The sequence below is a fragment of the Pogona vitticeps genome, chromosome 2 (genome assembly GCF_051106095.1).
Source record: "Pogona vitticeps strain Pit_001003342236 chromosome 2, PviZW2.1, whole genome shotgun sequence".
Classification (NCBI taxonomy): domain Eukaryota; kingdom Metazoa; phylum Chordata; class Lepidosauria; order Squamata; family Agamidae; genus Pogona; species Pogona vitticeps.
In genome coordinates this window covers 9,983,253-10,008,536 of record NC_135784.1, presented here as the reverse complement: position 1 = coordinate 10,008,536, position 25,284 = coordinate 9,983,253, and the positions used below count along the sequence as shown (strand labels likewise).

The 25,284-nt window shown below is 43.5% G+C and overlaps 1 protein-coding gene and 1 long non-coding RNA gene across 8 annotated transcripts in view; one reads left to right on the top strand and one right to left on the bottom strand.

Moving 5' to 3' along the window:
- LOC140703887 (uncharacterized) overlaps positions 1–15,257 on the top strand; it is a 40,963-nt gene extending 25,706 nt beyond the window's left edge. The window contains exon 3 of the long non-coding RNA XR_013542575.1: positions 14,549–15,257. This is a non-coding gene — a long non-coding RNA (uncharacterized LOC140703887). The remainder of the gene's footprint in view (positions 1–14,548) is intronic.
- Positions 1–25,284, bottom strand: part of LOC144587362 (uncharacterized) — a 60,380-nt gene that overhangs the window by 4,078 nt on the left and 31,018 nt on the right. For 2 of the 7 annotated variants that reach the window (XM_078387738.1, XM_078387740.1), the window contains exons 1-2: positions 15,646–19,079; positions 14,328–14,415 (exon numbers count right to left, since the gene is read on the bottom strand). The gene's annotated coding sequence lies outside the window, so the exon portion shown is untranslated. Of the gene's footprint in view, positions 1–14,327; positions 14,416–15,645; positions 19,080–25,284 lie in introns of those variants that run through there. The other 5 variants (XM_078387735.1, XM_078387737.1, XM_078387736.1 and 2 more) reach the window with 3 other exon arrangements.

Sequence of the window (25,284 nt, the reverse complement as noted above, 5' to 3'; positions counted from 1 at the left end):
CATGCCAGCCTAGTTGTAAATCATATCCTTCCAAGTTAAGTAATCTATCATTTTCCAAAGTTATCCATTCTTTTATCCAATCTAAAATACAAGATCTATAATACAGAACCCAATCTGGAAGACCAAAGCCAGCCCTTTGTTTAGCATCTTGCATTGCCTTAATTTTAATTCTTGGTTTTTTACCTTGCCATACAAATCTCATAATTATCTTATTAAGTTCTTGGAATTGTCTGGAATAAGAATAAAATTTTTGGCAAGACACTCATTTTAATCGTCGCAATCCTTCCCAACAATGATAATTGTAGTTTATCCCATTTCTCCAAATTGTTCTGTATCTCCTTCATCAATTTCATATAATTATCTTTAAATAGTGTACTCGTCTTCTTTGTAATTTGGATCCCTAAATATCGAATTCTCTTTTCCTCTTGGAAGTTCGTCTTCTCTATTAACTTCTGCCGTTCTTGTTCTCTTATATTTTTAGTAAGTATTTTTGTTTTCTTTTGGTTTATTCTCATTCCTGCAATATCACCAAAATTTTTCAACATTGCCCTCAGGTCTTCTATTGAATGCACTGGATCTTCCAGTATAATGACTAAATCGTCTGCAAAAGCCTGAAGATTATAAATTTGACCTTTTACTTTCAATCCTTTCAATTCCATTTCATCTCTAATTTGTTCGGTTAATATTTATAGAGTCAAAATAAATAGTAATGGCACAAGCAGACACCCCTGTCTGGTACCTTTCTGTATTTATTTATTTATTTATTTATTTATTTATTTATTTATTTATTTATTTATTTATTTATTTATTTATTTATTTGATTTTTACCCCACCCCTCTAGACCATGTCTACTCGGGGCGGCTTACAAAATAAAACAAAACAGTATAAAAATATATAAAATCATAAAATTACAAATTTCAATTTTAAACAATTAATTTAAAGAGAGGATTACCAAGATGGAACAGCAAAGAGGAAAAAAAAAAGAGAGAGAAAGACTTAATTGACTGGAGGGAAGGCCTTCTTGAATAACCAAGTTTTTAACTGGCTTTTAAAAAAACCCAGCAAGGGTGCCAGCCGAATTTCTGTTGGGAGGGCATTCCACAGCCGAGGAGCCACCACCGAGAAGGCCCAGTTTCTTGTTTTTTCCTTCCGGGCCTCTCTCGGCGTCAGACCCCTCAGCCGCCCCTGCTGGCTATGTCGGGTGATTCGGGTAGATCTGGGTGGGAGAAGACAATCTGCCAAATATTGAGGTCCCAAACCATTTAGGGCTTTATAAGTGATCATTAGCACTTTGAAGTCAACGCGGAAACGGATGGGCAACCAGTGCAAAGCAGCCAGGGTGGGGGAGATATGCTGGTGATTTCTCACCCCACTAAGGAGCCTGGCTGCTGCATTCTGGACCATCTGAAGTTTCCGCGTCAGCCTCAAAGGCAGCCCCACGTAGAGTGCATTACAATGGTCTAATCTTGAGATTACGAGCGCATGGACTACAGTAGTGAGGGGCCCCTGATCAAGATATGGTTGCAGCTGGGCAATCCGCCATAGATGAAAATAGGCGGAGCGGACCACGGACGCCACCTGGGTTTCCATGGTAAGCGCTGGGTCCAGATGTATTCCCAAGCTGCGGACCTCACTCTTTGCGGCAAGGGTCATCCCTCCGTCTTGTCCAGGTTCAGCCTCAATCCATTTGACTGCATCCATTCCAGTACAGAGTCCAGGCAGTGCTGGAGGGACCGGACGGCATCCACTGAAGTTGGTGTAAAGGAGATGTAGAGCTGTGTGTCATCAGCGTACTGATGACACAATGTCCCACACCCCCTGATGACCCCACCCAGCGGCCTCATATAGATATTAAACAGCATTGGGGAGATGATCGACCCCTGTGGAACCCCACAATTGAGATTCCATGGGGCCGAGACCCTCTCCCCAAGCTGTACTCTCTGGGGGCGGTCCTCCAGGAAGGAGCGGAGCCAGGCAAGTGCCAGGCCACCGACTCCCAACTTGGAGAGACTCCCCAGGAGGATACCGTGGTCGACGGTATCAAAGGCAGCTGAGATGTCGAGGAGGACCAACAAGGACATGTTGCCCCCATCGGCCTCCCTCAACAGGTCATCCAACAGTGCGACCAGTGCCGTCTCTGTACCATAGCGCGGCCTGAAGCCCAACTGAAATGGGTCCAGAGCACTGGTTTCGTCCAAGAGCGCCTGAAGCTGATCTGCCATCACCCTCTCAACCACTTTGCTGAGGAAGGAAACATTGGCAATGGGCCTATAATTGCCAATTTCGTCCGCCACAAAATTTGGTTTCTTCCTAATGGGCCTAATGAGTGTCTCCTTGAGGGCGAGGGGGACCTTGCCATCCTGGAGAGACCCATTAATTATTGCAGTGGCCCATTCAGTTGTTACCGGCCTGGCTGCTTTGATTAGCCAGGCCGGGCAAGGGTCGAGAGAAGAGGTGGTGGCCCAACAGCGATCAAGCGCCTTGCCTACCAAATCTGGTGTTACAGGCTGAAAGGAGTCGAGAATAACCGGGCAGGATGGAGCGCTGGACATCTCTGCTCGATCCATTGTATTTAAAAATACATTGTATAAAAAAAATACAAAATATTTGTATTTCTTTCGACAACTCGCCATTAATTCTCGCTTTTGCCTTTTGTTGAGTATAAATTGCTTCAAAAATCTTTCTCCAACTTGCAACGCATCCAGCAAATACAACATAAAATTCCAATCGAGATTACCAAAGGCTTTCTCTGCATCCAAGAATATCATAGCCATCTGTTTCTCCAGGTGTGAGTCATAATATTCCAGGGAGTTTAGTACTATCCTTATATTATTTTTCATCTGCCTTTTTGGAAGAAACCCAGACTGATCTTGATGTATTAACTGGATTAAAATTCTTTTCATTCTGGTTGCCAAGATGGTCGCATATATTTTATAACCCACATTCAACAATAAAATCGGTCTGTAATTTTGGATTTCTTTACCCTCCGTATTTTCCTTATGGATGAGAGAGATTGTCGCTTCAGTCCATGTTGTTGGTATTTTCCCCTCTTCTTCAACACATTCTAAAAGCTTCTTAAATGGTTGAAGTAACACCTCTTCCAATTCTTTATAATATTCCGCTGGTAACCCATCTGGACCTGGTGCTTTCCCATTTTTTTGTTTTTTGAGAGCTTCTATAATTTCTGCATATGTTAAGGGCTCATTTAGGGACTGAATTTGTTCTTTAGTCAATTTCATTTTATTGTGTTTCCATATAGATTCTTTCTGAGCTTCTTTGACAACTTCTTTTTTCTTGTATAGCTTCCGATAGAAATCCTCAGCAATCTTTTTTATTTCTTCCTGTTTAAATTTGTCCACTCGTTTTTCATCTTTCAAAGTTCGTATTATTGTCTTCTCCTTCTCTTTCCTTAATTTATATGCTAGCCATCTTCCTGGTTTATTTGCGTTCTCATAAAAATTTTGCTTTGCAAATTTAAACTTCCTTGCAGCTTCTTTGGTGAGTAATATATTTATCTGGTGTTGTACAAATTTTATCCCCTCTGTCAATTATTTCTTTGTTGGGTTTTGTTTCAACTGCCTCTCGTCTGAAGCTAATCTGTTTTCCAGAGTCTCATATTTTTTCCGGTCTTTCTCTTTTTTGTTTTGCTGCAAATCTTATGGCTATTCCTCTAAAAAAAAAACTCACTTGCCTCCCAGACCATAAACATTGAGGTATCTGGTCTCATATTCTGTTTAAAAAAGAAATCCTTTTCTTCTTTTGCTTGTTTCTTGAATTCTTTATTTTTTAAGTGAAGTGTATTAAGCTTCCAATTAAATTCTCTTGGTCTACTACCTACTTGTAACAAAACTGGATTATGGTCTGCAAATGTATTAGGTAGAATATCTATTTGTTCCAATTCTTTCATTAAGTTTGTTGACATCCAGCATGTATCACTTCTTGACCATGATTTATGTCTATTAGAGTAAAAAGTATAATCTCTTGTCCTTGGATTACATGTTATCCATGTATCTACAATATTTAATTCTTCTGCCAGTTGTAGAAAATTTCTTGGAATTGTGCTTCTCTTCTTTTTACTTATTTTTTCTGATTTTGTGTCTAATTCTCTATCAAAGACGGCATTAAAATCTCCAATTACACAGTAATCATAATCTTTATTTGCCAATTCTCCTTGCAGTTGTTTATAGAAATTTTCCTGATTTCCATTTGGTGTGTAGATATTAACGATTAACAATTTCTTTGATTCTCTTTCAATTTCCACCATTAATATCCTTCCATCATCTGAAGCAAAAATCAGGTTTGGTTCTAATTCTTTCTTAATATAGATGGCTACATATTTCTTCTTCTTACTCGTGTCCGAAGCTGCAAATAATTTTCCTATCCTTGGCCATTCTAACAGTTTCAAGTCTTTTCTTTTCACATGAGTTTCTTGCATGCATATAATATCAGATTGTTGCAGATTACTATCCGTTTGTGTTTTCTTCATCATGCTTCTAGTACATCTTGGCTCGGTTGCTTCCTGTTCTCCTGATTCAGTGTCTGATTCTAGTTGTGGTGATTGCATTGGTTTCTCTCAAGATCTTTCTTCTGGTTTCTTCTCCTCTCCATCGCTGGGTATTTTCAAATTCTTCTCATTTTTTCCATAAAGTCTCGCGCTTTCATCGGGGATGTTATATTATATCTCTGTGTGTCAATCCGGAAAAATAACCCTTCTGGTGTTAGCCATCTATATGAGATTCCATTTTGTTGGAGTAGCTGTGCCAGAGAGGAATATTCCTTTCTTCTCTGTCCAATGGAGACAATTCAAAAAATCATCATAAATTAACGAAGTGTCAGAACAACACCAAAATCAGTTTGCATAGGTTTCAGGAGGTGGACTAACCATTGCAATCATTTAAAACAGCTTCCAAACATTGTAAGACACTTTTACAGGAGCGAAAAAGGACTTCACAAAGCCATTGGAATGTATTGAGTCGGCTTCAGTACATTCCAATGAAGGAAACATTGTTTCACACAGCGATGTTTCCTACGGGGATTTTCACTCAGCGATGGCAATCCGTTCCAATTGGAACGGATTAACCGGTTTTCAATGCATTCCTATGAGAAATGGTGTTTCACAGAACGATGTTTCACACAACGTTGATTTTTTTGGAACCAATTAACATCGTTTTGTGAGGCACCACTGTATATGAATCAGTTTTTAAACTAACACTTTAAATTACAACTTTAATACACCACTGATCTTGAGTTGCCCACGTAGTCCATCAGAAGAGATCCAGGCTAGATAGAGTCCAGAAGACACAAGAGTCAATATTCCACGATTCCCAATATTATTCCAAAAGCCAAACTGAAGCTAAGAAAAAGAGACCCCTGCCTTTGCCATCGATGTTTTCACGTTTCCGTCCTTAATATAAAGTTCTGGCATCCCAAGGGCATCCCAGAACGTTGAATGTACTAGGGAAAAAACCAAGCCATGTACAATCCCACCAGCATAAGAATCAATTTATTTATTTATTTATTTAATTTATACCCTGCCTATCTGGTCGGTGAGGACCACTCTAGGCGGCTAATGTTCCACAGTTCCCAGTATTATTTCAACAGCCAAGTTGGAACTAGAAGAAAAAAAGAGAAACCTTGCCTTTCCTACCTCGATGTTTCCACAGTTCCATTCTTAATGCAGTCTCTAGGTCCCAAAGGCTTTTTTTTCTTTTATAAGTCAGTTAAATGTACTAAAGTTGGCATTGGTATTCTGCTTTCTTCCAGTAGGTGTCATTATCTTCCAATACACAGTCTGTCCAAGGCACTGTAAATCCACTGTGACTCCGAACCAGAGCTGCTTTCCCCTCCACTCTACAGCCGTAGCCTCCAAAGGAGGGGGGTTTCTCCCCCGCGGAGATAAAATATAGTCCCAAAGTCTCAAAAACTGGTACTCAAGCTACTGTTAAAAACTCTGTCAAATTCTTTATAACATCAACATAAGCTCTGCCCGCAATTGCTTAATTCATCAAGCAGTTTTCCTGAAACAGCTTTATTTTTTTGACCTTGAATCGGGTCTGCTCAAAGCTTAGTTTCATTTTCAGATTAGTGTGCTAGCAGAACCGGTAAGCAAATATTCCCCGCTTCTATACTCCTTTCGGCCCTTATCTCTTTACCAGTTCATTTAGATTAAGGGCTTCAATTTTGTTTGTTGTTATCAGTTTTTAACTGTAATTCTCCATTCTCCCTCTTCCCGGGGGTAATCGCAGCTACTCATTGTTCGTCACCACCAATATGGCATTCTGTTCCAGCCTGTGCTTCGTGATTCTCTTCAGAGGGAGAAAAAGATGAGCCGCTGCCCCTCATTCCTTCGTCTGATGCTCACTCACAGTCCAGAAGAGCCTCTCCTGGCCCCTCCTGACCCTTGTTGTCCCTAAGGGTCTTCAGGCTGGTCGGTTTTCAGCCTTTTCCCGGTGGCTTTCGCCCCAGGTGCAGATGAACAGCACAGTGACAAAACCCCACAGGGAAATTTCCCTCACAAAGCGAAAGAAATGGGGGGAAAATGACCATAAACGATGCATCATTTCGAACTGATTTCTGTCCGTAAACCAGAAATTATGTAAACTGAGGCATACATTAATTGAGATACTACTGTACCTCAAAGGTAGTGTTCTCAGAAGTGCTACTTGTTCCATGTGCAGAGCCAGCTAGACAGGCAGAGCTCAGGGGTCTCAGTGTGTTGATGAGAAGGGGGTGTCAAGGCAAAGAGGTTAGATTTATTTGGCACGTTAATGTCTTCGGACAAGCCGGGCTTGTGCAAGAGGGATGATCTTCACTTCAATACAGAACTGAACTGCTGGCGCGTAACATTAAAAAGGTAGCAGAGCAGCTATTAAACTGAATCCTGGGGGAAAGCCAACATGTGCTGAGCTGCATTCATTTCAGGATTCCTCATGCCTACGGAATGAGGGTGGAGAGGGTAGAAAACAACAAAGTGATGACAATGCAGGTATTAGGACTGAGAGCATGATGGGATGCGATTGTTGGTCCACTGGAAGGAGAAGCAAATAAGCAGCCCTTCTTGGGGGACCCCCATATGCAGGTGCTTTTATGCAAATGCCCAAAGTGTCTGAGCAAAGATGGGAGAGCTAGAACATTTGGTGGCTAGGGATAACACTGATATAGTGGCCATAACGGAAAACTTGCGGAATTCAGAGAACCAGTGGGATGCTGCAATCCCATACTATAAACTCTATATGAGGGATGGGGAGGCGCATGTTGGAGGCGGGGAGGACATCTAGGTCAAAGAAGTGGTAGAATCCAGCAGAATGGAGATGTACGGTGAGTCGGACTCCATCATAGAATCACTGTGGGTCAAACTGCGAGGCCCAAGGAGCAATGTGGTGGTGGGAAGGAGATGCTATCATCCACCAGATCAAAATATTGAGGGGGAAATGTGGGGAAAAACTTGAGGGGGAAAATTTGAAATGCAGAGAGAAATCAGGGAGGTGTTCAAAAGGGACAGGATTTTAATAATGGGGAACTTCAACTATCCCTACATTGTCTGTGCCAATGCGTGCTCGGGTCAAAAAAGAGAGATTGAGTTTCTTGACATGCTAAATGATTGTGCCTTGGAGCAAGTTCTCATGGAGTCCACCACAGGAGAGGTAACTGTGGATCTAATACTGTGTGGTACTCAGGACCTGGTTAGGGACCCTAGGGAATAGTGACCATGCTGCCATCTCTTTTGCCTTGCATGTTGGGGGAGAGCGTCAAGCAAATCTGACACAAAACCCCTTGATTTCTGAAGGGTGGACTTCCCTCAGACGAGGAAGCAAATTAGAAAGAAGTTGAAAGGGAAGGTTAAAAACAAATCACCCCGGAGTGCTTGGAGTCTATTAAAACAACGGTAGTAGAGGCTGAGTGGAAGTGTATACTGCAAAAAAGGAGGGTCAACTAAGTTCAAGAATGCCAGAATGGTTAACGAGGAAAGTTCATGAGGTTTTAACGGAACTGTTGAATACCTGGACAAAAACAAAATGCAACTAAATTTTAATGAACTTTGGTTTTCTCAAAGTCATGGAAGCAATTTCAATGGAATGTGAATGGGCACAAAATCAAATAGGTGAAAGATTATAAATACCTAGGCACCCTGTTCTATTACAAACATTCCTGGTCTCCCCATCGCAAAACGGTTTTAAATGTAGCTAGGTTCACTGGTCAGGCAATATTTTGTTTCTATTATAATTATGGCAATTGTTATGTTCTGGTGGCTTTACAGGTTTTTAAATCCTAAATTATCCCACAAATATCGTATGGCATCTCAATCTGGTTAAATGCCATGGATAGGTCAATTGAACGGATACAATCTCAATTCTTACATAAAGTGCTAGGGCTACCAAATTGTTTTCCCTACTCGATGCTTTATCTAGAATCTGGATTTTCCTGTTTGGAAATTATAGCCTGGCTGAGACCATTTCAATTCTGGCTAAAACTTTTCTAAAACTCTGACCCAGATAGTTTATTATATCAACTATTTCTGGACTCTAAACCTCCCTTTGAGACAACTGCCCTTTTTAAAAAACTGAAATGGATTGGCTTAGATAGTGACTCCTCAGGCTCACTAAATCAAGGGCAAGCCTTCCAAATGATCAAAAGAAGGATTTTGGACATTGAATTCCAGGAACTATGGAACACAGCCAATAAGACCTCTTCACCACTGTTTTCCCACATCCCCTTTAAACCAGCTGCTTCCCTTCACTTAAAAAACAAAGAATTCAAGAAACAAGCAAAAGAAGAAATGGACTTTTTCTTTAAACAGAATATGAGACCAGACACCTCAATGTTTATGGTATAGGAGGTAAGTAAGGCCTTCTTTAGAGGAATAGCCATAAGATTCGCAGCAAAACAAAAAAGTGAAAGATGGAAAAATATGAGATCTTAGAAAACAGGCTAGCGTCAGAGGAATGGCAGTTGAAACAAAATCCAACCAATAAAGAATTGATAGAGAAGATAAAATCCATACAACATCAGATTAACATATTGCTCACCGAAGAAACTGCAAAGTTTAAATTTGCAAAGCAAAACTTTTTTGAGAACGCAAATAAACCGGAAAGATGGCTAGCATATAAATTAAGGAAAGAGAAGGAGAAGACAGCAATCCGAACTTTGAAAGATGAAAAGGGAATAAATAAATTTAAACAGGAAGAATTTTTAAAAATCGCTGAAGATTACTATCGTAAACTATACAAGAAAAAAGAAGTTGATAGAGGAACCCAGGAAGAATACATATTAAAGCATAACAAAATGAAATTGACTAAAGAACAAATTCAGTCCTTAAATGAGCCTATAACATATGCAGAAATTATAGAAGCTCTTAAAAAACAAAAAAATGGCAAAGCACCAGGCCCGGATGGGCTACCAGCAGAATATTATAAAGAACTGGAAGAAGTGTCACTTCAGCCATTCAAGAAGCTGCTAGAATGCATTGAAGAGGAGGGGAAAATACCAGCAACATGGACTGAAGCGATAATCTCTCTTATACCTAAAGAAAACACGGAGGGTAAAGAAATACAAAATTATAGCCCGATTTCATTGCTGAATGTGGACTACAAAATATATGTGACCATTTTGGCAACTAGAATGAAAAGAATTTTAATTCATTTGATGCATCAAGATCAGTCTGGGTTTCTTCCAAAAAGACAGATGAAGAATATTATAAGGATAGTCTTAAACTCCTTAGAATATTATGAAGCACACCCGGAGAAACAGACGGCCATGATATTCTTGGATGCAGAAAAAGCCTTCGATAATCTTGATTGGAATTCTTTGATATATGTGTTGGAAATGCTGCAAGTTGGAGAAAGATTTATGAAACTAATTAAAGCAATATATACTGAACAAAAGGCAAAAGTAAGAATAAATGGCGAATTGTCAAAAGAAATTCAAATACAGAAAGGTACCAGACGGGGTGTCCATTGTCCCCACTCCTATTCATCTTGACTCTAGAAATATTAAATGACCAAATTAGAGAAAAAAAGGAAGTGAAAGGACTAAAAGTAAAAGGACAAGTCTATAAGCTTCAAGCCTTTGCGGATGATTTAGTCATTATATTGGAAGATCCACTGCACTGAATAGAAGACTTGATGGTAATGGTAAAAAATTTCGGTGACATGGCAGGAATGAGAATAAATCAAAAGAAGACCAAAATACTCACTAAAAACATGAGAGAAGACGAAAGGCAGGTGCTAATAGAGAAGACGAACTTCCAAGAGGAAAAGAAAATTCGATATCTAGGGATACAAATCACAAAGAAGACAAGCACACTATTTAAAGATAACTACATGAAATTGATGAAGGAGATACAGAACAACTTGGAGAAATGGGATAAATTACAACTATCGATATTGGGAAGAATTGCAACAATTAAAATGAACATCTTGCCAAAAATTTTATTTTTATTCCAATCAATTCCTATCATACTAAAACAGTCATTTTTTAAAGAACTTAACAAGATAATCATGAGATTTATATGGCAAGGGGAAAAAAATCAAGAATTAAAATTAAGGCAATGCAAGATGCTAAACAGAGGGGTGGCTTTGGTCTTCCGGATTGGGTTCTGTATTATAGAGCTTGTATCCTAGACTGGATAAGAGAATGGGTAACTCTAGAAAATGATAGAGTACTCAACTTGGAAGGACACGATTTGCAATTAGGATGGCATGCTTATCTATGGTATAAAAAGGATAAAGAACAAAAGAATTTTAACTCACACATGATAAGAAGAGCTTTATTGGGAACGTGGAGAAAGATTATACAACAAATTTACTACAAAATACCTGTATGGGTGTCACCGATAGAGGCTTTTACACAACCTAGATTCATGACAAAAGTAAATTTACAAAGATATCAAGACTTACTAAAAAAATATGGGGAATTAAGGTCTAAGGAAGAACTAGAGTCATAGAATGTTTAAATAGATTGGTGGCATAGAGCACAGCTAGAATCTAGACATGCAAAAGATAAAATAGAGGGTTTCTATTCAGAGCAAACATCTTTTGATAAGCTGCTGTTGGGTTCAAAAGAACAAATTGTTAAGAAAATGTATAACTATATGTTGGAAATTAAAATGCAGGATGAAATGGTTAAGGAATGCATGATAAAGTGGGCACAAAACATAGGGCATAATATCGATATTGACCAATGGCTGAAAATATGTAGGTGGCACATGACCCCAGAAAAACTGTCAAAGATGTATACAGATGTATTAAATAAGTGTTGGAAATGTGAAACGCAAGTGGGAAGTTATTATTGTATGTGGTGATCATGCGAAAGAGCGAAAAAATACTGGAAAAGAGTACATGTTACAACAAATATTGCTCTGTAATGTGCCATTAACCCCAGAATTGTTCCTATTGAGTATGATACCTGATAATGTGGATAAATCAAAGGAATATGTAGTTGTGTATATCGTTACAGCAGCTAGAATTTTATATGCTAAAAATTGGAAAAGTCCGACGATACCGAAGCAAGAGGATCTTATTGAAAAAATATGGGAAATAGCAGAAATAGATATTTTATCAGAAGTCATGAAGGATTATTCCCTACAAAAGGCAACAGAAAGATGGGACCAATTCAATAAATGGACTAAATTAACAGGCAACGTGTAAATAGCATACACGGAAATGAGAACCTAAGCTAGAAGGCAGAAAAGAGTAAACAGAATAATTTAAAACTTTGATATGGCAATAAGTATAGAATGATTGTTAGTATGTTATTGTCTCTCCTCTTCCTCATAAATTCCAAGTTCCTTTTTCCCTTTTTGTCACCCTTTATATTAAAAAAATAAAAAATTTGAAAAAAAATAAACCAGCTGCTTTCCTTTCCCTGCTTAAGTGTCCACAAAAACGCAGGGCACTGAAGAAGGCCAATTCCATACTTGGGATAATTAAAAAGGGGATTGAAAATAAAACAGCCAACTTTATCATGCCATTGTACAAGAGGCTGGTAATGCCACACCTGGAGTATTGCGGACAGTTCTGGTTGACGCACCTCAAAAAAGGCAGCATGGAACTGAAAAAGGTGCACTAAAGCAGTGGTCCCCAACCTTGGGCCTCCAGATGTTCTTGGACTACCACTCCCAGAAGCCTTCACCACCACCTCTGCTGGCCAGGAATTCTGGGAGTTGAAGTCCAAGAACATCTGGAGGCCCAAGGTTGGGGACCACTGCACTAAAGAACAAGTGAAGTTATGACAGGGCTGGGGCCCCTCCCTGATGAGAAAAGGCTACAGCGTTTGAGGCTCTTGAGTATAGAGAAAATGTTCCTGAGGGGGACATGATTGAGATTCATAAAATTCTGCAGGGGATGGATCAAGTGGACAGAGGGAAGCTCTTTTCCCTCTCACGCAAGACCAGAACGTGGGGACATCCACTCCAATGGAGTGTTGGGAGAGTGAGAACAGAGGAAAGAAAATATTTCTTCACCCAGCCTGTCGTTCCTTCTTTGCTTCATTTTCCAAAGGGTTATGAGGGTCTTTCTCCTTTGTTTTATTTTTATATCGAAAGGTACAAATGCCCAACAACCCCTTTCAAGATGGTCAGAGAGACTTGCTTCCAGGAAAGTAGATTTAGGATTGCCACCTAAAGATGGGGTCCTTCCCTAGTCATGCTTAAAACCAATTAGACAAGAATGAGGGGAGCGTGTTTCTTCATTTCGTTTATTTCAACGGGTCTGATCAAAGCCCTGCTAACCAAAGAAAGCAGCATGAGCAACAGGAGGAGAAGGAGAAAGCAGAGTACCGGCCCAGGTCAAAGTGAAGGAGTATTTGTAACTCCCCGGCTATTTCTAACATCATTTTTAATTCCTTAATTTGGAATCACTCCCATGTTCTTTGTAAATGGAGGAGACCCACCTGCCAGCCTGTGGGAGTTTGTCAAGGCAATTCTGAGGTCAATCCATGGATTAAAAAGCCCTGCACTTGATGAGATTAATAATTGGATCGTTAATTTGCTTTTATTATATTTATTAATTTTATTTATTTATTTGATTTATATCCCGCCCATCTGGTATATTATACCACTCTGGACAGGATTCTCTTTTCAAAGTTCCCCAAGGCAGAAGCGGCATCTTCAGTTCATTCTTCGGGATCCCAAAAGGAGGAAGAAGAGATTCACAACGGCCCCATGAGAGAAAGGGGGCAAGAGGGTCCTACCCTTCGCCCAAAGAAAGCGGAGGGAGCCCAAGCTAGCAAAGAGGGGAAAGGGGAAAAAGGAGAAAAGGTATTGGTAGAAAGATGGAAATGTTTCTGGATGGAGAATGCATAGATTCATATGTGGGAGAGGATGATTATACCAAGAGAAGAGGCAGAACCAACACTCAGCCAGGAAACCTTTATACTGGGGCCAATGGGAGAGCAGAGGATGGAGCCAGAAGTTAAGGGAAGAGTGGATGCAAGTAGCAAAGGAGGAGAGAGAGAACGTGGAACGGAAGAACCTTCCCCCACGCGGTGGTGTGGAATTGCCTTCCCAGAGGGGACGACCGGAGGGGGAGAGTGGTGGACTGAGGAGATGCTGCCCCTCCTGCATCTGCTCCTGACAGCCCCAAGGGAAGCCCCACAAAACGAGAATTACTGTAGCCTATTCTTGATAACATCCGTGTGTGGACCAATCTGGGGAGTGACAGGGCATCCAGATAGGGGTGGAGCTGCACAATTCATCTAAGAGGAAAGTGAGCAGATCGGACCACAGGCACCATCTGGTTCTCCATTGACCATGTTGGGTCCAGAAGAACGCCCAGCGAGTGCTGGGAACCATGCAAATCACAGGCATCAGGGGAACCCAGTTGGAGGACCCCCCCCCCCGTTTTCTTTAGGTTTAGCCTTAGTCTATTCTCCCTTTTATCCTCCTATTGAAGAGGAAAGTTGGAACAGAAATGATGTTACCTGTTAATCAATTATTATAGGAGTCTGAAGTACAGCTGGATGGTATAAAGCAAAATTCCCCAGTCTGGATTGTCTGTTTAGGGGGAACAAGAAGGGAGCCGTGAAGGGGAAACCCCACGCCCCAAATCAGGAACATCAAGTTTTGCCTCTTATCAAGAGGACCTGCCCTTGGAGAGCATGGGGTTGGGGTGAGCAGGATTGAGATCTTTAATAAAAAAATCCTAAATAAAAAGCAAAGAAAACAAAACACTGCCACCCTGCACATCTTCAGACAGGCAGTGTGATGTAATGGATGGAGTACCAGACTGGACACCAGGAGACCTGGATTCAAATCCCTGCTAGGCCAGGAAATCTGGGAGGTGAGAGAGTGTGGCAAGGCTGCTTAAGCCACCTCTTGAAATCCCACTTACCTTGCAAATGTTCGAGGGGTCTGGGAATTGGTTCGTTGTTTTTCGTTCTAAGAAGAGCAAAGAGAAATCAGCTGAGTCTCACCCCTTCCTAGGAGAAAAAAAAAATAGGTCAGCCTGGAGGCTTTACAGATAAAGCAAATCAAAAACGTTTCCTTGTGGGATGTGCCTCCTTCGTGTTTATATTGAATGGGGCTCCATCCCCATCTCTCTCTCTTCTTCAGGCAGCAGAACAAGAGGAAGAAAGAAGCTGCAGGCAGAACAGACAGACAGCGGGCAGACATCAGGCGCGGGAGGGAAGGAAGGAAGGAGAGAAGGAAGGGAGGAAGGAAGCAGGGAGGGACAGGGATGGAGGGAATGAAGGAAGGAAAACCTCTTTTTCAGGCTCCACTAGGAAACATCCCATGGAGGAAAGTCCACCTCCTTCTCTGTCCTGCCTGTCATTCAGAAAAAACAGCTTCAAGGGAAAACCCCCAGAAAGAGAATTATGGTAGTCTATTCTTGTGGACCAATCTGGGGAGTGATATTGCTTGCTTTTCTGCGAAAAGACGGTCTGTGTTCACAAGCAACAAAAGACAGAAGCCGCCAAGCGAGAGGAGGGAGCAGTCATCGTTGCCCCCCCCAGTCCTAAAGTTGATCCTCAGCTCATGATCTGGTATTGAGAGGGATCGGGTCACCCTTCCTCTCTGCCAGATCATCCAGGGGGAAAAAAACACACACATACAGTGTGTGCAAAAGAGCAAGAGGTCTGGCTGACGTTCCCCCTCACAGGGAAGACCCCGTCCCTCCCAAACTCCATTTCTCCTGCCCGCCCCCCAAAGTTGCCAAGGATGGGGCTCCTCCACCTCATGCCTGCCCGCCCCATCGCAGCCCCCTTTGCCTCTCCTGCCCCACCTGGGACTCTGGCCCTTTTAAGGGAGGGGAGGGGGTTGTCCTGGGTCATTAGAGGGAGGCGGGGGGGGGGAGGAGATGGGAGGCAAGTTACTTTCTCGCGTTCCTTTCTTTCCATCCAGGGCAGGATTCAAGGGAAGGCAGGGTCTCCTTGCAGAGAAGGATACGCTCCCCCACCCCACCCCTTAGGGCCTTGCAGGAAGGTGGCTCGGGGGCCTTGGTCTCTTTGCCCTTGGGGGTAGGATCCGGACCCCAGAGATCCTCTCTCCCCTTTGAATCCCCCTCCCTCCGAAGGAGACCCGGGGGGGGGGGGGAACTGCCCTGCATGAAGGTCGAGCAGGACAAGCCACAACGGGGCACCATCGGGAATGCCGAGAGAAGCAGCCCCCCCTCCCCACGAGACTGGCGGGAAACTGGACATCTCACACACCCCATGCATTCCTCATCCCGACCTGCCCCTCCTCCAGCGCCCACCTCCGTCCAGGTCCCGATCCGGGAGGCGCCCCAAAAGCCCCGCTTCTCTCCTCCAGGCGCCTTCCTTGGGCCGAAGGGAAAGAGGCAGGCGCTGCAGGATCCCTGCTTCCGGGTGGAGTCAAGGGGAGGAGCTCCTCTCTCGCCTTCGTAGCTCTAGGTTCCTCCTCTTCTCCCCCCTCCTGCAGGAACGGGGGGGGGCGAGAGGGAAAGGCAGAAACAAGGCGGGGGGGGGGCGTTAAAGGGCTCCAAAGAGAAGGGAAATGGCCGGACTGAGGAGCTTCCTCCGGGCTGCCCAAGTTCTTCCACACAAGAGTCCCCGTCACCAGAGTCTGTTCACAAATATTTGAAGAGAGAAAAGGAGACAAACGAGCAGGGAGTTCAGGCGCTCCGACTGACCCGGATTGTGTTTCTCTCCTTCCAATGGGAGACTCACAACAGCCGAGGAGAAATTACGTAAAATCATCATCTGCCTACACAGCAGGACTCTTCACTTTGTCCTCATTAATTCCATCTGCTTTGTTTGGCCTTTACAGCACATGTCTTCTTCTTCTTTTTTTTTTTTTTTTGGTTAAAAAATTCTACCTATTACAATATCAAAAACTTGTTTGTTTCTTCCTTCACGGTCCTTGTCATCCTGGGGCAGATCTCTCCTGTTTGGCTCATGAAACTTTGCGATGGGGGGCACTTGAGTCCTGGCAGCTGGACTTCTCCACTGAATCAGGAGGACGCCCAGTGGCCAGGACTCACCTGCTCGAGAACCTCACCTGGAAGACGGAGTTCGTTCGTTCGTTTAGTCGTTTAGTTGTTTAGTCGTGTGCAACTCTTCGTGACCCCATGGACCAGAGCACGCCAGGCCCTCCTGTCTTCCACTGCCTCCCATAGTTGTGACAAATTCATGTTGGTTGCTTCGCAGACACTGTCCAGCCATCTCATCCTCTGTCGTCCCCTTCTCCTCTTGCCATCACACTTTCCTAACATCAAGGTCTTTTCCAAGGAGTCTTCTCTCCTCATGAGATGGCCAAAGTACTGGAGCCTCAGCTTCAGGATCTGTCCTTCCAGTGAGCACTCAGGGTTGATTTCCTTTAGAACTGATAGATTTGTTCTGCCTCCAGTCCAGGGGACTCTCAAGAGTCTCCTCCAGCACCACAATTCAAAGGCATCCATTCTTCGGCAGTCTGCTTTCTTTATGGTCCAACTCTCACTTCCATACATCACGACAGGAAAAACCATAGCTTTGACTATTCGGACTTTTGTTGGCAAGGTGATGTCTCTGCTTTTTTAAGATGCTGTCTAAGTTTGTCATCGCTTTCCTCCCAAGAAAAAGGTGTCTTTTAATTTTGTGGCTGCTGTCTCCATCTGCAGTGATCATGGAGCCCAAGAAAATAAAATCTGTCACTGCCTCCATATCTTCCCCTTCTATTTGCCAGGAGGTGATGGGACCAGTGGCCATGATCTTAGTTTTTTTTTGATGTTGAGTTTCAGGCCATTTTTTGCACTCTCCTCTTTCACCCTTATTACAAAGTTCCTTAATTCCTCCTCACTTTCTGCCATCAGAGTGGTGTCATCTGCATATCGGAGGTTGTTGATATTTCTTCCGGCAATCTTAATTCCAGCTTGGGATTCCTCCAGTCCAGCCTTCCGCATGATGTATTCTGCATAAGCCGGGGGACAATCTACAGCCTTGTCGTACTCCTTTCCCAATTTTGAACCAATCAGAAGATGGAGTATCTTCCCCAATTGATGGAGGTCTGGATTGTGACAGGGCGTTCGACCAAGGCGGGGGCTCATACTGGTTTTCCAAGGGGGGACCCAGTCTGTTCCCAAAGGGAGTGACCATTTGGAAGGGACAATAGACGTCTGCAGAAGAAAGGAAACAAGCTTGCTTTGCCAAGAGTGTAGAAAAGGTCAGTATCCTTAGCCCAGGGTCTCCGGTTGGCTGGGCATCCCCACAACTGTGCATCAGTATTTGCTGCACCCTGTTTCATGAAACCAGGAAACTCGGTCCAATGAAACATAGTCTGGTGTCTTTTCTCCCAAAGGGTCTGTTACCCAAGGGGTTAGGGTGACCGTCCAAGAGAAAGATTTGGGGAAGTCTTAGGTGGTGGTGGAGAAGTCACCTCCTCCTTGCAGGTCCCCTCTTGCTCCACAGTCTCCCTGTCAGGGACGTTGGAGCAGCAGCTTCTTTCTGCCAATGGGAAGGGGGTTAGACTAGATGACCTTTGGATTCCTTGTCGGTTCTCTAGTTAGTGGTTCCCAACCTTGGGGAATCTAGGAGTTCCTGGATGGCTCTTCCCACAAACCCAGGCCAGCAGAGCTGGTTGGGAAAGCTTTGGGGAATTGCGGTCCAAAAACACCTGGGTGACCCAAGGTGGGGGGGGGGAGGACCCACTGCTTATGGGGAAGGGCCTGTCCCTTCAACCCTTCATGACCTCCTTGATTGTTCCCTTGGATTCAGCCTCAAATGGAGCTGACTGTGTTTGTGAACTCCAGTTCCCTTTGGGATTCATCAGACATTTCCTCCTGGGATATAAGAGGCATGAAAGATAAAACAGTGACATAATATTCACGTCTTACTTGTTTAAAACCTGTTTCTTCATTTCATGCATTTCTATACTGCTGACTTACTGCTTAGTGCTACTGTCAGTGTTTTACTGCATCATGATATAAATAATGTTCACCCAAGCAAACAACGTGAAGCACCTCAAATTGTTTTTCTATTATTTTGAGTTCTATCTCCCAAAGTAGCTCAAATTGTTTCTAACACTGCTAAGGAATCTAAGGAATGACATCAAAATAGTAAAATTGCAATAGACCTTTTATATAAAATTTAAAATAGTAACAGCTCACCACCCCAGCAAGCTCAATCACAGGGGAAGCTGGTGGGAAACAGAATGATTTTATTTCCATATGGTTGCTGATCACATGAGCCATTCGTGTTTTCTTTAGCCTAAGATGCTGCATTTCTCCTACCCCCACCGACGATCAGGTTGGCTGTTTTCCAAACGAAAGCGAGGACACCACTGGCAGGAGGTTTCCTTATTGATTGAAGGCGGCTTCTCCCTCCTCGGCTGGTCCTGGTCCACTAGGAAAAGTGGATCCAGATGGGAGACCAACGGGGACCCCCTTTTGCTGCTGGGAGAGTCCACTCCCCCTCCTGAAGAGCCCTTGCACTGCTGAGTACTTTTGGGGGGGGCATGTGCGCATTGGGCATCGCTTTGCATAATTCGCACACAGACCAAAAACCCCCTCGGGAAGCTGCTCACCGCATTTTCTTGCCTTGGCGCTCAGAAAGTGAGAGAGCCTGATATTTGGATGGATCGCTTGCTTGCTTGCTTGCTTGCTTGCTTGCTTGCTTGCTTGCTTGCTTGAGTGAGTGATTATTGCAGGTGCCACATTGAGCCAAGGGATTTGCCCCCCCCCCCCGACCCCAAGGGGATGGAGCCGCTCTTTCAGAGGCAGCAGAAACTGGAGGATCACAGATCCAACCCCCACCCCCACCCCCGTGCAGAAGGCGAGCAGTTTCCCCATCGGAGCTTTCCAGGATCCCAAGGAAAACAGTCCTCGTTGCGCTCCACTATGTAATGCCGTCGACCAGGCGAAGTCTGCCCAGCAACCGGCTGCATTTGCCAGGCTTTTTTTCTCCATTGGAGGACTCTTCTCCCACCGGCCAATCCTGGCGCCACTTCTGGATCCCCGCCCGGTTCTTAGTTTTTCCCAGGACAGCGCTCGAAGGGCGCGGTTGGGTCTTGAGGGCGGCGCCGATGGGGCTGCTTTGGATCGCCTGGGAAACGGAGTCACACCTCCTCCTCTCCAAGACGCAACATGTTTTTGAGGCACAAGGAAGTGGAGCGCAGTGAGATCAGTTTTCCTTGTGATCCTGGAAAGCCCCGATGGGGAAACTGCTCGCCTTCCTCTGGAGGAAAGTGGTGTCCTGGACCGGAGCAGCCCGGTCCATGCGGGGATCCCGTGGGCTTGGCCCTCCCCGTGGCTGAATGAGGCCCCTGCCATTGCCAATCAATCAATCAATCAATCAATCAATCAATCAATCAATCAATCAATCAATCAATCAATCAATCAATCAATCAATCAATCAATCAATCAATCAATCATGTCCAGGACATAAAAAGGACCTCTTTCTTCCAGCCAAGGGAAGGACGCGCGTTGAGGTGCAGACCCCCCAACTCACAGCAGAATGGGAGGGAAATGGCGCTGCTTTTCCCCAGAGGGCCGAGACAGCTACTGACAGCTCAGGGGTGCTTTACGCATCTGGAACTTCTAGAAGCTTCCTCACTTGTTCTCAGAGCCAAGAAAAAATTAATGGTTTATTTTACGCAAATACAGTCCTGCTTCATCCCAGCTTTGTTGAGACGACACAACTGTTAGTGAATTTCCGTGTATCTCTGTTGCTGGGCTGGGCTCACTGGAAGGACAGATCCTGAAGCTGAGGCTCCAGTACTTTGGCCATCTCATGAGAAGAAAAGAGTCCTTGGAAAAAACCTTGATGTTAGGAAGGTGTGATGGCAAAAGGAGAAGGGACGACCGAGGATGAGATGGCTGGACAGTGTCTGCGAAGCAACCAACATGAACCTGACACAACTCCGGGAGTCAGTAGAAGACAGAAGGGCCTGGCGTGCTCTGGTCCATGGGGTCACGAAGAGTCGGACACGACTAAACGACTAAACACACAAACGGGCTGGGCCAGGCCCAAGGTATGGTGGTCCTGCTGGCCGGCGGGGGTGGGAAGGAAAGGCTGGTCTGATCCTGAACAACCTTTGGCAGGAGGAACAGCTCCCAGAATCCCTTGCCTGCTTGACTGACCCACATGTGGGGAGCCGCCTGATGGCAACACTGAGGGCTGGGAGAGAAACCCGAGGCCATCACCTTGTGGCCCCGGAAAGTCTAATCAATTTTGTTCCCATCAAATCCAAAGAAATAAAACTAGTCGAAACACCATGTGGCCCCTTAAAGACTAGCTGTTATATTTTAATGTGAGCTTTCCTGGACCACCTTTTGGTTTATTGGTTTATTTATTCAATGTATTGCACAGACAACAGGGGGGCTACCTCTTCTAAACTTAAAACTAGTGTCTGTGTTTGTTTTGGCAGCGCAGAGCCCGCTCCTTGAAACAGAAAGGGTTCGGGGAGGTTGGCTACAGGTAGCCAGGATGTCTTCAGCTATTGACCCCCGAGGTGGACCACTGCCTCCTAAGAGGTACGGCTTAGTTCGGACATGGAAGGCCCCCGTTTCCCACCCCGGATCTCTGTGTCTCTTTGCCTGTCTGTTCGGTCTCTCTCTTTCACAGGCTGGTCTATTAATAAGGTTGAAGTGGTGGGAGCCGTAGGTGGGGGTGACCACCCTCTCTTGGAATTTGTTACATAGTGGAACGGGAAGCCAAGCATAATCACACACACATTCTAGACTTCAAGAAAGCCAATTTTTGTTTTAGAGAATTATTGGCTGAAATATTTTTTTCAGCACGATATATTTTTTATTATAATACAGAGAACAATCAAAGGAATACAAATACGGGGGGGGGGGGAGGTGGAAGGAAAGGAAAATTACACCATACAAAACATACACAGGGAAGTGTTTACAGTAATACAATATCTAGTATAATCTTGACTTCATAACTGTGCTACAATACTAAAATCCATAACATATGTTATATTCTTTACTCATATTTGTTTCTGAGTCCAATCATAAAATATTTTCCAGCTTTCTTTAACATATCTTCTCAAATTCTTAGATAATGCCTCTGACAAGCTATCCCATTTTGACTCCAGATCAACGTTAAAGCTATATGTGCAACAACATATACCTCGATACTTGGCAGAACGCTTACTCCCAACTAGTTCTACCCGTGTCACCCGTGCGAGCCAGGAGATGAGGCTGAGGAGCCTGACACCGAGGGAGGCCCGGAAAGAAAGAACTAGAAACCAGGCCTTCTCGGCGGTGGCTCCTCGTCTCTGGAATAACCTACCTCCAGACATTCGTGCTGCACCCTCGCTGGGTACTTTTAAGAATCAAGTAAAAACATGGATGTTAAGGCAGGCCTTCCCTTCCAGTTAATTCCTGTCCTATTTCCTTTTTCTCTCTCTTTATTTGATTTATTTTTATTTTTCCCATCTTATAGAATCATATAATTAATTAATTGTAAATTTTTTAGAACTTGTTATCATTATGTTGTAAGCCGCTTAGAGTGGTCGAAATGACTAGATTGGCAGGGTACAAATACAATAAATAAATAAATAAATAAATAAATAAATAAATAAATAAATAAATAAATAAATAAATAAATAAATAAATAAATAAATAAATAAATAAATAAATAAATAAATAAATAAATAAATATTTACAACCGTGTTTCCCCGAAAATGAGACAGGGTCTTATATTAATTTTTGCTTCCAAAAAAGGCATTAGGGCTGACTTTCAGGGGATGTTTCATTTTTTCCCGGTACAAAGATCTACATTTATTCATATACAGGTATGTCATCTTCTGGTTGCCATCTATAGTATCTAACAAAAAGATACTACACATTTTTGTATGATCTTTTCACTGATATAAATCCACAGCTCATCCACCTGGACGTTCCTCTCATAAAAGTTCATTATTTTGCCTTTCTTCAGTCTTGATTCTAAATTGTCATTTTCTGCTACTCCCACTGCTTTGGTGAATTGGTCTTTCTTCTGAATATTCCATTCCACGTCCTCTTTGAGTCCTGAAGTTACCACCTTAATTTCTAGAGTTTGGGCTTTGATCTGATCTGTAAGTTGATTAATAATGTTCATTTGAATCTCCTGCATATAGTTCTTAAAAGAATCTGCCATTTCCATTTCTTGGGTCTAAATATATTGTAAAGTAACAATTTCCACTAAGAAATAAAATCTCCATTTACCTTTTTAGCTTAAATTTGTCCCTAAGATACTCAATTCACAGAGAAGCCTAATTATATTTATATCACAAATATATCAAAAACACAACAGCTTAATAATTCAGCTTTTTAAAAGTTCAGGTACTTTGAAACATCTTTTTTATAAATGCAGGAGGACTACCTCTGCTTCCATCTACTCTCCAAGACACGCCACGTCAACCGAATCCTTTTTTTTTTTCTGTACTTAAAATTGAGTCACAATCCATAAAGCAGTAAAAACATCGACTGGTCAGTCTTTGTGTTAAATGGGTCTATTCTCTTTTCCATCTGGGGTTGGCATCTCTTGAAAAGGATTTATGCAAAATTGCAGACCAATTTATAATTGTGAAGGTTCGAATGTTTCCAAATCCTGGGTGTCCACTCCTTGATGTCTCAGCCTCTCCCTCCTTTTGCAGGAGAGTGTTTGAAAGAGTGCACACCCAGGGTCTTATGAAGGACTTTCCGAACTTAAGAGTGGGAGGACTGTTGCCAGATCCAGACCGTGAAGGAGAGAGACCCCAACGAGTGGTGGCACGAGAGTGGACAGTAATTGTGGCGCCTAGAGAAACGGAATTGAAGCGTGAGTGGGAAGCGTCGAAATATAAACATTCTGAAGGACCTGATGAAAGAGGGTGGGTGAGGCATTCGTGCTGTGGGACTATCTGTGCAATACGGAGCACCCCTCCCCAGAAACCAGAAGCCAAGGGATGGCGTGGGGAGCACCTCTTGTGAGTTCATGAGACTATAATAAGAGTTATGCTTCAGGACATTGTGGCTTGTTAGAACCCCTTGTTTCTGTAAGCGATGTGCTGGTGGATGTGGGAGAAAATAAAGATGAAAGTTTGAAAGTTATCAAGATTACTCCTTTATTGTTTCCTGCCAACAATGAGGGGCCGTCCCCGGGGGGGGAGGAACTTGTCCTCCAAGTCCCGAGTGTCTAGACCCTGATGCATCATTCTCGGATGGGGAGGTGTTGGAGTGATCTGCATCCCCTTAGAAGCCTTGGGGAGAGACGGCACTCCCAATAAGACCTCCTGTCCTAGGTCTCTGGCTTCACAATAATACAGGCCTCTATGCAATCTTGCCATTAATGTGCCTCCCTGGACCATCTGTCTCGGTTGATCAATGACCATTGTCTAAAGAAATGCTCCACACAGTGGAGCCATCACTAAGGCTATGAAACGTGCCATCCAATTAATGAGCCTTGTGACGTACCATGGTCAACCGCATTCCTTCTCTTGGTCCCTTGCAGGTGGTTATCTTGAACACTCCCCAATTGCCTACTGGGTTTTTGTGTAGCCCGAAGTCTGACAAGGCCATTTATATAGCAGAATGGCTTTATTTATCTAACACTCCTCCCTGAAATGTTTACTCCATTCTAAATGCGATTATAGATCTTGTAATCAAAGGTCACCATCGCGCCAAACAACTCTTCTGTGTTCTTACTTACCTATTTCCAAAGCTATGATTACTTAATGTCATCAACTGTTCCTCTGACACGTGCATTTCTACAACCAAAGCCACATGGAATTGTACTCATGCTATCAACATTTCGTATAATTTAGCAAATATCATCTTACTTACAGGGTGGTGTTTTTTTACATGTGGTTAACGTACGTTTAGCTACATTCCAGCCAGTCTGTCAGAAACACAATGCTGTCTTAGTAGATTAGTAATCAACTTAATGCAACCTTTTGCTTTGCAGAATTCCTCAACTCGGCTGAGATGAGAAAGTTTATCTCTTGATAGTACTTGTGATGGTAAAATTATTTTGTTATCCAAAGCAGAATACAGTGGTGCCTCGCATAGCGAGGTTAATCCGTTCCGGATTGTGTGTGTGTTTAGTCGTTTAGTCGTGTCCGACTCTTCGTGACCCCATGGACCAGAGCACGCCAGGCCCTCCTGTCTTCTACTGCCTCCCGGAGTTGTGTCAGGTTCATGTTGGTTGCTTCGCAGACACTGTCCAGCCATCTCATCCTCGGTCGTCCCCTTCTCCTCTTGCCGTCACACTTTCCCAACATCAGGGTCTTTTCCAGGGAGTCTTTTCTTCTCATTAGATGGCCAAAGTACTGGAGCCTCAGCTTCAGGATCTGTCCTTCCAGTGAGCACTCAGGGTTGATTTCCTTTAGAACTGATAGGTTTGTTCTCCTTGCAGTCCAGGGGATTCTCAAGAGCCTCCTCCAGCACCACAATTCAAAGGCATCAATTCTTCGGCGGTCTGCTTTCTTTATGGTCCAGCTCTCACTTCCATACATCACGACAGGAAAAACCATAGCTTTGACTATTCGGACTTTTGTTGGCAAGGTGATGTCTCTGCTTTTCAAGATGCTGTCCAGATTTGTCATCGCTTTCCTCCCAAGAAGAAGGCGCCTTTTAATTTCAGGGCTGCTGTCTCCATCTGCAGTGATCATGGAGCCCAGGAAGATAAAATTTGACACTGCCTCCATATCTTCCCCTTCTATTTCCCAGGAGGTGATGGGACCAGTGGCCATGATCTTAGTTTTTTTGATGTTGAGTTTCAGACCGTTTTTTGCACTCTCCTCTTTCACTCTCATTACAAGGTTCTTTAATTCCTCCTCACTTTCTGCCATCAGAGTGGTATCATCTGCATATCGGAGGTTGTTGATATTTCTTCCGGCAATCTTAATTCCGGCTTGGGTTTCTTCCAGTCCAGCCTTCCGCA